General features: G+C 36.2%; 1 pseudogene; it reads right to left on the reverse strand.

Moving 5' to 3' along the window:
• Positions 1–8091: 8091 nt before the first annotated feature.
• Positions 8092–9125, reverse strand: LOC103240681 (nucleophosmin-like; annotated as a pseudogene).
• Between the last annotated feature and the right edge of the window lie 1486 nt (positions 9126–10611).

Raw genomic sequence — 10611 nt, forward strand, 5'->3', positions numbered from 1 at the left:
CTCATACCTATAATCTCAACCCTTTGGGAGGCTGAGGTGGGTGGATCGCAAGGTCAAGAGACTGAGACCATTCTGGTCAACACGGTGAAACTCCATCTCTACTAAAAATAGAAAAAATTAGCTGGGTGTGGTGGCAGGTGCCTGTGGTCCCAGCTACTCGGGAGGCTGAGGCAGGAGAATCACTTGAACCTGGGAGGCGGAGGTTGCAGTGAGCTGGGATTGTGCCACTGCACTCCAGCCTGGTGACAGAGTGAGACTCCGTCGCAAAACAAAACAAACCAAACCAAAACAAAACAAACAACAAACAAAAAAACCCAAAAAGAACTAGAGAAGCAAGAACAAACAAAATCAAAAGCTAGCGGAAGACAAGAAATAACTAAGATCAGAGCAGACTGAAGGAGATAGAAACACAAAAAACCCTTAAAAAAATCAATGAATCCAGAAGTTGTTTTTTTTTAAAAAATAAAAATAAAAAAATAGATTGACCACTAGCCAGACTACTAAAGAAGAAAAGAGAGAAGAATCAAGTCGATTCAATAAAAAATGATAAAGAGGATATCACCACTGGTCCCACAGAAATACAAACTACCATCAGAGAATACTATAAACACCTCTATGCAGCTAAACTAGAAAATCTAGAAGAAATGGATACATTCCTGGACACATACACCCTCCCAAGACTAAACAAGGAGGAAGTCGAATCCCTGAATAGACCAATAAAAAGTTCTAAAATTGAGGCAGCCCAGGACCAGATGGATTCACAGCCAAATTCTGTCAGAGGTACAAAGAGTAACTGGTAACATTCCTTCTGAAACTATTCCCAACAATAGAAAAAGAGGGACTCCTCCATAACTCATTTTATGAGGCCAGCATCATCCTGATACCAAAACCTGGCAGAGGTACAACAAAAAAGAAAATTTCAGGCCAATATCCCTGATGAACATTGGTGTGAAAATCCTCAATAAAATACTGGCAAACTGATACAGCAGCACATTAAAAAGCTTATCCACCACAATCAAGTTGGCTTCATCCCTGGGATGCATGACTGGTTCAACATATACAAATCAACAAATGTAATTCATCACATAAACAGAACCAACGTCAAAAACCACAGGATTATCTCAATAGGTCCAGTAAAGGCCTTTGATAAAATTCAACACCTCTTCAAGCTAAAAACACTCAATAAATTAGGTATTGATGAAACATATCTCAAAATAATAAGAGCTATTTATGACAAACCCACAGCCAATATCATACTGAATGGACAAAAACTGGAAGCATTCCCTTTGAAAACTGGCACAAGGCAAGGATGTCCTTTCTCACCACTCCTATTCAACATAATATTGGAAGTTCTGGCCAGGGCAATCAGGCAAGAGAGATAAATAAAGAGTGTTCGAATAGGAAGCGAGGAAGTCAAATTATCTCTGTTTGCAGATGACATGATTGTATATTTAGAAAACCCCATTGTCTCAGCCCCAAACCTCCCTTAACTGATAAGCAACTTCCACAAAGTCTCAGGATACAAATCAATGTGCAAACATCACAAGTATTCCTATATACCAATAATAGACAAGCAGAGAGCCAAATCATGAGTGAACTCCCATTCACAATTGCTACAAAGAGAATAAAATACCTAGGAAAACAATTTACAAAGGATGTGAGGGACCTCTTCAAGGAGAACTATAAACCACTGCTCAAGGAAATAAGAGAGAACACAAACAAATGAACATTCCATGCTCATGGATAGGAAGAATCAATATCATGGAAATGGCCATACTGTCCAAAGTAATTTACAGATTCAATACTTTCCCCATCAAGCTACCATTGACTTTCTTCACAGAATTAGAAAAAACTACTTTAAAGTTCATGTGGAACCAAAAAAGAGCCCACATTGCCAAGACAATCCCAAGCTAAAAGAACAAAGCTGGAGGCATCACGCTACCTGACTTCAAACTATACTACAAGGCTACAGTAACCAAAACTGCATGGTACTGGTACCAAAACAGACATATAGACCAATGGAACATAACAGAGCCCTCAGAAATAACACCACACACTTACAACCATCTGATCTTTGACAAACCTGATAAAAACAAGAAATGGGGAAAGGATTCCCTATTTAATAAATGGTGTTGGGAAAACTGGCTAGCCATATGCAGAAAACTGAAACTGGATCGCTTTCTTATGCCTTATACAAAAATTAATTCAAGATGGGTTAAAGACTTAAAAGTAAGACATAAAACCATAAAAACTCTAGAAGAAAACCTAGGCTGTACCATTCAGGACATAGGCATGGGCAAAGACTTCATGACCAAAACACCAAAAGCAACAGTAACAAAAACCAAAATTGACAACTGGAATCTAATTAAACTAAAGAGCTACTGCATAGCAAAAGAAGCTATCATCAAAGTGAACAGGCAACCCACAGAATGGAAGAAAAATTTTGCAATCTATTTATCTGACAAAGGGCTAATATCCAGAATCTAAAAGGAACTTAAACAAATTTACGAGAAAAAAACAAACAACCCCATCAAAAATTGGGCAAAGGATATGAACAGACGCTTCTCAAAAGAAGACATTTATGCGGACTACAAACACATGAAAAAATGCTCATCATCACTGGTCACTAGAGAAATGCAAATCAAAACCACAATGAGATACCATCTCACATCAGTTAGAATGGTGATCAGTAAAAAGTCAGGAAACAACAGATGCTGGAGAGGATGTGGAGAAATAGGAACACTTTTACACTGTTGGTGGGAATGTAAATTAGTTCAACCATTTTGGAAGACAGTGTGGTGATTCCTCAAGGATCTAGAACCAGAAATACCATTTGATCTAGCAATCCCATTACTGGGCTATACCGAAAGGATTATAAATCATTCTACTATAAAGACACGTGCACACGAATGCTTGTTGCAGCACCATTCACAATAGCAAAGACTTGGAACCAACCCAAATGCCCATCAATGGTAGACTGGATAAAGAAAATGTGGCACATATATACCATGGAATATTATGCAGCCATAATAAAAAATGAGTTCATGTCTTGCAGGGACATGGATGAAGCTGGAAACCATCATTCTCAACAAACTAACACAGTAACCAAAAACCACACACTGAATGTTTTCACTCATAAGTGGAAGTTGAACAATGAGAACATATGGGCACAGGAAGGGGAACATCACACATCGGGGCCTGTCCGGGGCTGGGGGGCAAGGGAAGGGATAGCATTAGGAGAAATATCTAATGGAGATGACAGGTTGATGGGTGTAGCTAACCACCATGGCATGTGTATACCTATGTAACGAACCTGCACGTTCTGCACACATATCCCAGAACTTATAGTGAATAAATAAAGAAATAAAAATAAAGCTTGAAAAAAATTACAAATAAACTCGAGTTTGACAGATAATTTTTGAGCTTATGCTGTGGCAGGTTACACTTTGCACTTCTAAGAAGACCCAGAGCTCAGACTTTGACAGGATCACACCCAGTTAGCCTCTGAGCTAACTTCCAAAGCATTGCCCTCTAGTACTGGCACTGCCCTCTAGCATACAGGAAACTTATGTGTTCATAGAGAACTGCCCACATAAAAGTACACCTCAAACGTTAATTTCCACAGACTTTTCTTTCCACAGAAGCCTGCGTCCATCCTAATTAAGCACCTAGACTTTAATATTTTGGAACTCACTCACATTGTGGTTAATGTATTTGGTCTATCAAGTATGTTCTCTGTGAAATTTGTTTACATAATTCACCCCCTCTTTAAGCATTGTGAACCGAAAGAAATCTCTTTATATGACAATAAACCATGTGATCTGTGAAATCATGCTTTGATGATCTCTATTTTAACCATACAAAACAGGAGGGGAAGTGTTTTGTATGTATTTAGTAACGAGAGAATAGAAGTTAAGTGGAACTGAATCAAAGACGAAAAGAATCAGAGATTATTTTCTTAGAGGGAAAATTTGAAGCCATAGGATAGACTGAGGAATGAAAAGAAGTAAGTAAATGAATGACTTAAAAATTTCCTGGGGTGTGATGATGGCCCATCAATGATTCAAGAGTAGGATTTTTTCCTACAAACGGGACAGGACATAAAATAAAAGTTAATTATTCTTTGTCCTTAGAACAATGTCTTGTACACAGTAAGCTCAATAAATATAAGTTGATTAAATATGAATGCATGCAGGAGATAAGATTCTATCTAAAGATGTGAAAAGTATGACTATAAACTAAAGCAATGTGATTTCAAGTAATAAAAGTAGATGTTAAAGCTAAGATAAAATTCAATGAAAACAAGTAACTCATGAAAACATGAAAAATGATATATAAAAATATAAATTCAAATTAAGACATTCTTCTAAAAATTTTATTGTATTGTATTTGATTTCCTTAAAACATGAACGAATTAGATCTAAATTAACTAAGTGCTTACGGTTTGTATGTTTGCATTTCCTTCATGTTTATGATTCTCTGTTAGCACATTGCAGATCTCTGGAGGACAAGGATCATTACTTTCGTTTAATTTGTATTTATTTATTTGTTACAACGTATGATATTCATACATTAATATTTCACAAACTGATATACATATCACAAAATATGTGAATTTAATTGTGTATATTTTAATTTATTGTTGCTAATAAAAATGCTGATAATTGCCTACTACATAAAAGATAAACACAGTGTGGCCACCACACTTCTTTCCTGATTTAATTCTATTTCAGTAGGTACCTTCCAAACCTATTTTGAGCTTTATGCATAATTAATTCAAAAATGTGATATTAAAACTCTGTTCACAGGTGGCCTAGACCTTTGAGATGTCAATCATTATCAGAGTATGATTGGAGAAAGAAGTGGCTCCTAGAGAACTAAAACCAGGCTTGAAATACAATTATTTAAAGTCTTTAAACCAGGGCAACTCTATGCTCATTTCACGTGAAATGTGTTAAACATATAGATTTATATTGAGATTTTAGAATATGACAGTGACAACAGAGCTCTTGTAAGTTTTGATAGATCTCCGAAGAGCCTAGGTTTTAAAATAATATGTATTAGCTGTAGTAAACACCTTTATGTAAGATTTTGAAAATTGATTATCCAATATTATGTTTTAAAGAACTTGTTTTTAAAAACATGTCAGTCATTCACTTGGAATCTACATATAACATGATAAAGCTAAGAACATTGTTGAATTATGTCCCTGCCCCAACTAGCCCCACACGCTCCTCTCAATTCTCTTCAGCATAATAAATGTCTGTGCTACGTTTAACCATCTCTCAAGAATAACCTCTTAGAGAGTCTGAGAAATTCCATTTGAATGTTTAGCTATTGCCGTTGTCAAGTAATGCTTCGGTAAGATAACCTTCCATTGTGTATACAGACACATGCACAAATTCCCATAACAAAATCTAAAGGGATATGTTTTTGTTAAGTGACCACCTTGCATTATTCTTTAATAGTTGGAGATCTTAGTAAAGCTCAGGAGCTATCTGGGTTTGAAAGGGCACATAAAATACCCAGTTGATCTTAGACTTTAGATTGTCACAGGAAGTTCATCTTCACTGGGAAGTAAAATAGCTGGTCCCACTCTGCGTGCATTCATTCCTTCTAATGTACATTTCTCCCATTTTTCTTTATAACATAACCTTGAAAAATGTGGCCAGCTAAAAGACTGTATGGTTGACTCTTGAACAATACAGGTTTCACTTGCACTTACACACAGATGGAAAATACAGTATTGGCAGAATGCAAAACCTGAGTACAGAGAGCACTAACTTTCTGTGTTCATGGATTCTGCAGGGCAAATGTGGGTCTAGAGTATATGTGGATTTTCGTATTGGGGGTGGGGGAGTCTTGGAGCCAATCCCATGTATACCTTATACCTAAGACAACTGTGTTTCCCAAACTCTCTTTCAGCATTATGTGGCCATATGATTAAATTCCAGACAATGAGATGTAAGTAGAAGCCTGTGACACTTCTAGGAAGGCTCTTTGAAAGCATAGGTACTGGCCTGGAATGTGGACATAAAAGTTGAAGCTCTAGCAACTATCTGGTTTTTGAAGTGAGTTTGAATATGGAAACCATGCATAGGTGACGGTGGAGCCTGGGTTCCTAATATTTATGCTTCACCATCTCCTGTGCATCTCCTGTGCTGCCAAACCAGACCTGGACTTTCTATCTCCGTATTTCATTTAGATTAGAGTAAAATGAACTTCCCTCTTATTTAAGCTACTGTTGTATTTTCTTTCTGTTACATGCAGCTGAATATAATTTTAACTGATATGTCACATAAACTATGAATACTAATCCAAAAAGTGGACTAATCAAAAATTTTCTCCCCTAACAACTTGCCCATATGTCTAAAATTCTCAACATTAAAATTAAGTTATTTTGGCATTAAGGCATTATTTCTAAATGCTTATATTAAGATATATATGCTCCATAAGGGAGAACTAAGTAAGTTTGCTTAATAAGGGTCTAAGAGTAGAACTTTGAGAGTGGTAGAGATGGTGCAGGCATAATAATGGTGCCACAGGCAACTGGAGCTGTGTCTAGGGCAAAAAAGGAAAAGGACTGGGCATTGCAGATATGTTCACTTACTTCACACTATTGCCAATAAGGAAACATGACTTCATGGAAAACTTTCCTTAAAGTTAAGTTTTACCTTAGAAATGATATGATGCTAAATCATCTTCAAAATCTATTACATTTAAGAACTTTAAAAATAGCTCAATGTCTTAATATTTAACTAATTCAATAAATATATTTAAACTCTTAATATTTCTTGGTCTTTTAAAAATCTAAGTTCAGGCTGGGCGCGGTGGCTCACACCTGTAATCCCAGCACTTTGGGAGGCCGAGGCGAGCAGATCACGAGGTCAGGAGATCAAGACCATCCTGGCTAACATGGTGAAACCCCATCTCTACTAAAAATGCAAAAAATTAGCTGGGCATGGTGGTGGGTGCCTGTAGTCCCAGCTACTCGGGAGGCTGAGGCAGGAGAATGGCGTGAATCTGGGAGGCGGAGCTTGCAGTGAGGCGAGAGAACGCCACTGCACTCCAGCCTGGGCGACAGAACGAGACTCCATCTTAAAAAATAAATAAATAAGTAAATAAATAAATAAAATAAAATAAAAATCTAAATTCAAATTAGTAATATATTTATCCTACTCCTGTCATTGATGTCTTATATGACCTGAAACATCCTTATGTTCTTGTCACTAGGTTTCTCTAGTGTATTTGAAAACCGTGTTCTAAGGCTTGGTTGTGTCCATTTTTTTATTCAAAAGTTAAATGAGACTTTATTAGGGTGATACTACCTACGGATGGATGGAGAGAAGAGAGTATACTCTGAAGTAAACTGCCTGGATTTGAAACTTGACTCTACCATTTACTAGCTATGTGAGCCTAAGAAAGTTGTTTAACCTCACCATGCCTCATTTTTCTCATGTGCAGAAAGGAAATAATAATCATGCCTACCTCATAGGTTTAGAGTGAGAATTAACTGAGTCAATTTTTATAAGGCATGTAGAACTTGGCCTACATGTTTGCTAAATACATTAAATATAATTTCAGTTAGTATATGAACAGAATGTAGAATTGGAACATGAGTTTTAGATTTTTTTTTTTAAAATAAAAACCATGCTACTTTATTAAAATACTGAGTTTTATTCATATGTATATTTTTGTCTCCCCACAATTTCCATGTCCAACCACCACTACTACTATGTCCTATCATAACATTCCATACATACGTAAAACCAACCAAATGGTGGAGTTCCATCTTTAAAAACTAAAAAGTCATCTTTAAAATTTTACTTTAAGTTCTGGGATACATGTGCTGTACATGCAGGTTTGTTACATAGGTACACATGTGCCATGGTGGTTTGCTGCACCTATCAACCTGTCATCTAGGTTTTAAGCTCCGCATGCATTAGGTATTTGTCCTAATGCGCTCCGTTCCCTTCCCCAGCACCTCCCAACAGACCCCGGTGTGTGATGTTCCCTTCCCTAAAACAGGCATTTTGGACAACACATTCTTGGCAATGGACAACATTTGTCAAACACAGTAGAAGTTCTCACTCTGCATTATAAAAAGGACAGCCAGATATCAATGGTTACAGAAATGAAATAAGATGGAAAATTTTAAACAAATTGTTTAAACTATTTTCTTAAAGAGACTTCCTCCAGTGCCAGAGATGTTGAATAGCCTCCTGGTTAGTCATCCACAAGCGATTCTTCACATAATTGATAAACTTGGCTTCCACTTTGAGAAGAGAACCACCTTTTTCTATACTTGCATTTTTGCTTTAATGTTTACTACAGAACTATTCCTTTATGTGTTTTGGGAGTTTTTTCCTGTTTTTTGTTTGTTTGTTTGTTTTGTTTTGTTTTTGAAGAATTCTTGTCCTTTTGATCTTGATGTTGATTTTTGTCCTTTTGATCTTGGTGTTGACTTAAAAGGCTTTGAGTCTTTTCCATTCTGGTTTGACTTTGGGGCATTTTTGGCTGGAGTATCTCCTATAGATTTCTTCACTGGAGTTTTTCTTCAGTTTTCTCATCATCAAAATCACCATCATCATCATCTTTATCATTATCATCATCATCTTATTCATCAGCAGCAAGTTTTACTTTTCTCTGCGGAACCTTGCTATCACCCCCAGGGGTAGATCGCCTTTCAGGTATACTTAAGAGTTTCACATCCTCCTCCTCTTCATCTTCTGACTCTGCATCTTCCTCCACAACTACTCAGTGCTGTCCACTAATATGCACTGACCCTGAACACTTCAACATTTAATTCAACATTTATTGAATTATAAGACCACTGGTAGTGTTATTTCAAAGCCCCCAAAGGAAACTGTTGGCTGTACAGACATTTTCAAAGTTGCCAGTGTTATCTTAGTTGGGCTGCCTTCATAATTCATTGTCTCTGCTTCAAAAATGTGCAACTTATCCTTTGCACCAGCCCCTAAACTGACTGTTCTTAAAGATAACTGGTGCTCATTTTCATCATTATCCACCTTAAAGTGATAATATTTGTTGGTCTTTAGTTCACAATTGAAAAGATAGTTCTGGGGCCTCAGGGGGCTCATGTCTATGTCCATCAAATCTTCCATAGGATGGTGGCATGCACTTAGGTAGGAGAGAAGGCAGACAGAGATAAATGACTACTGCTCCGGAGAAAGGCCATGCAGCACGGAATCACACCAGGGAGTTTAGATTCTAATATGGGTTCTACTACCTCCTAGTTGTATGATCTTGATCTATTTAAATTGTCTGAGACTCAATTTCCTTACTTGGAAATGAGGACGATAAAACCTAACTTACAGGGTTATTATAATGAGTAAATAGGATGGCCAGGTAAAATACAGAATATGTATTCTGTATTTTAAATATGATTGTTCAGATAAAGAATGAATAATTTTTCAGTATGTCCTTTGTAATATTTGGGATATACTAATACTAAAATATTTCACTGTAATCAAAATTTAACTGTCCATCTTGTCTCTATCTTCCCTAAATCTGGCAACCTTATTAGTACATGAGTTGGTTGCCTGTCTCTTCATTTTTCATAAGAGGACATCAATCTTATATATGTATAATATATGTAAAGTATATATAGAATTCATATGGAAATAACCTTTCTGTGATTTTTTTTTAATGCAAGGAAAGCATATACTATAGTTGCCTATATTACTTCCCCAATTCCGCAACATTTTCTTTTTAAATAGAGATGAATAATATACCATCACCTGGATTAAGCTTAGCAATATCCTTTGTGGCTTTCATTGCCTTATTTTTCTATTAGAAAATAATTGTGACTCTATGAATTGCATAGTAACCAGGGAAACTCATTTGAATCGAGTTCTCTTAATGAATAATTACACCTCTAGCAATAACTTAGTGCTAAAAAAAAATGACATTTTAAGCACGGTTATATTTGCATTTTGAAGGGGCAATTTGCCCTGTACCCTACAACTAGAGAAGGTAGAAGAAAAAACACGAGAAGACTTTGACAAGTGAATCTGGGCAGTCTTTACCTTACAGCAACCTCAACTAATGACAGGCAATGAGCTATTCTTAAATTTAACTTCTTCTGTTGCTGGATAAAGACAATTTGTTCTTCCTAGAACAACCATCTTTTTTTTTTCCTTCTAAGCTGCTATTCCGAAATGAAAATGTACAAGTGAGGATGAGAAAAGTATATGGTAAAAATATTTTTTCTTGATTTCTTTCTCTAAAGTTTTAGAAGTAAAAGAATATGTAAGAAGAAAAAATACACAGGCTGAATTTTTAAGCATTAAGAAATATGTTTTTCTTATAGGAATTTTTGAGGTATTTATCCATGAATAAAAACAGAAATATTAAGATTTAATCACGTGTATTTATCTGCCAACTTGAAATTGGACAAATGTACTAAAAATAATGTGCCAATATTTTGTCTTTTGCTTATCTGAAAACATTGCTTAGTGATTAGTGGCTTAGGAAACCTCCTGGTGAAAAGAGTAGAGCACTTTTAAAGAAATGCTCATCATCGTTGCTTTTGGTGCACAGAAGATGGTATTTGGGGGATATTAAGCATGTCTCTGACTCTGGGGAGAA

The sequence above is a fragment of the Chlorocebus sabaeus genome, chromosome 13 (genome assembly GCF_047675955.1).
Source record: "Chlorocebus sabaeus isolate Y175 chromosome 13, mChlSab1.0.hap1, whole genome shotgun sequence".
NCBI lineage: Eukaryota > Metazoa > Chordata > Mammalia > Primates > Cercopithecidae > Chlorocebus > Chlorocebus sabaeus.